A 2,350-nucleotide genomic window follows, 5' to 3' on the forward strand; every position below is an offset into this window, starting at 1 on the left:
ATTTGATTCCCTGTGCCGGGGCAAACACCTGTGTGGAATGCAGCCTGTCCTGCTGGCCAGGCAGAGAAACCGGAAGGCCTAGTTCCCTGTGTAAGCAGCCGGGAGCTGCGATGACAAAATAGCGAGTTAGGGACGACGATGTGTATTTAATATCTATTTATTATGTATTTATAATGTATTTATTATAGATCTATTTATTGAAAGGCCCGGCTGATTTAAGAGCCTTTAAAACAGTGATTTTAAAGAGAGGCAACATGACACATATGTAGAGATTATGTGGCTTTACGTTACTATTACAACATAATATTTTTGTATCTTTGTGAAGTGACAGCGTGTAATTATTTATTGTGTGTAGCTGTGGCATTTAAACACACTTTCTGTTTGATTCTGTCTAATTTAATGCACCGTGGCATGATTCGTCATTTTGGCTGCTAGCAGTGTCTTGATGGCGAAATGAATTGCTAAATAAATTTTAAAAAGTTCATTTAATTCCTTTTGTGGTGATGTTTCCTTTTGTTACCATTTTACTGGTTTCCGTCTCAGGTGCACAGTTTCCCAGCTCATGTTAGAAGCCATGAGGTGGTGGTAGGCACCAAGTCTGCCTTATTTGTTGGAGAGGGATGGGTAGGTTTTCTTGGCCTGTTCTATTAACCTTCTGCAACAGCAGTCTGAACTAGGTCAACTTCTCCAAGAGCCAGGGGCATCTCTGTAACTGAGGCTTCTGGGAGTTGCCAGGTGTGGCCAGGATCACTGCACCATACTCGGGCCACTGACTGACGACCAGCCCTCATTTAATAGCAATGCTTAAACAGTGAAGTGAAAAAGTCCAACATTTTCTTAACCCCTTCGCAGCGGGGGTAATTCCCCTGCTGTGATGGGAGTCGGGGGGCGCGCACAGCGCCCCGGTGCTCATGACAAGCTCAGCTCGTCATGAGGCACGGTGCTCGTGTGCTCATGACGAGCTCAGCTCGTCACGGCCACACCCATTTTCGTGGAACGTTCAGCACAGCAGGGGAATTATACCCGCGTGTGAGCGTTCCACGGCTCATGACGAGCTCAGCCCGTCATGAGCACACGAGCACCGTGCCTCATGACGAGCTGAGCTCGTCATGAGCACAGAAGGAGTTGAGTGCCTGCTGCCGAATGCTGGAATTGCCGAATTCCATGGCTGTCTAGTCTTGATTCCACCTCATGCCTTTTTCTTCCACCATCCCACACTTTTCATCCCTTTATTTCACTCTTGACGCTCTCTTTCATTCCTTAGTTCTCCTTTACTCTGTGTTTTTCTATATCTCACTTTGTCCTTTTCTGGCTTTCTCCCTCTTGCTCTGGGACAAAGTCTGATTATGAGTGTTGGTGTCCATCACCTACAACCACCAGCACAAATTGAGCACGTTGTAACACTGTTTTCATTCTGCCCCATCAGATGTGCCTAAAGACCAAGGTATATTGGGGCATACTCAAAGGAGGATAGCTTCCATGACCCCGTGTGCCCAGTCTCAGTATCTTCCCACCAACGTGACGAGATCTGTATCACATGGGCAGACAAAGCGGTAGGCACTTCAGAAGTTAGGCCAGGGCCTTGGTCAAAAATCTGATGCAGGTTCACTGGATGTTGGTTCTGTTTTGCCAGTTGTCATGAGCACCAGATTCTAAATATTTAAAAAAAAATACATGATGTCCTCTGGGGAGAGAGAAATATGGCAGCTCTGCATCTAGCACCATCCAGTGGTATGTCCATGCCAGCTGCCTCATCATTAATACAGTGTTAAGTTTTAATAGGGTGTACCCATAAAACTACCCGACCTGGGTCATAATAGCAGTACGTTCAGGAAAAGGGTCAAGGTAGTACCTATAACTTTATATTTAACATCAACAATTCACCACAAAAACAGTTCCGATTATATTCATCAGAGATACAGATTTATTTTAGGAAAGAAATTCTTTGAGTGCTCTTGTAAATCAAAACATTCATGCTAATCCATGTAACTAATTCGGAACACACATTTATTTTCAAATATAACATTCCTTAAATGCTCTTGTTAATCAAAGCATTAGTGTTAATCCATGAAACTACTTTGGATATACTACAATTGCATATAATGTTTATAGTGCTCTCAGTGAAAATAGAGAAAAAGAGGTTATGAGGGAAATGGGGGTTATTGGGTAAGTGAGAGACTGAGTAAAGGTGGTGTGACATAGGCACAGTTGCACAGGTGGGAAATCTCTTGTTGTCCTGGGTTCCAGGGCATGGAACAAATTGCCACCACAGCTTTGGCAAATCTCAACAGAATGCCTCTTCAGGAAAGCCTTGAAGACCTGGGTGTTCTCTCTCACTGATGCCGCTTGT

This window comes from Lissotriton helveticus, chromosome 12 (assembly GCF_964261635.1).
Source record: "Lissotriton helveticus chromosome 12, aLisHel1.1, whole genome shotgun sequence".
Taxonomy (NCBI): Eukaryota; Metazoa; Chordata; class Amphibia; order Caudata; family Salamandridae; genus Lissotriton; species Lissotriton helveticus.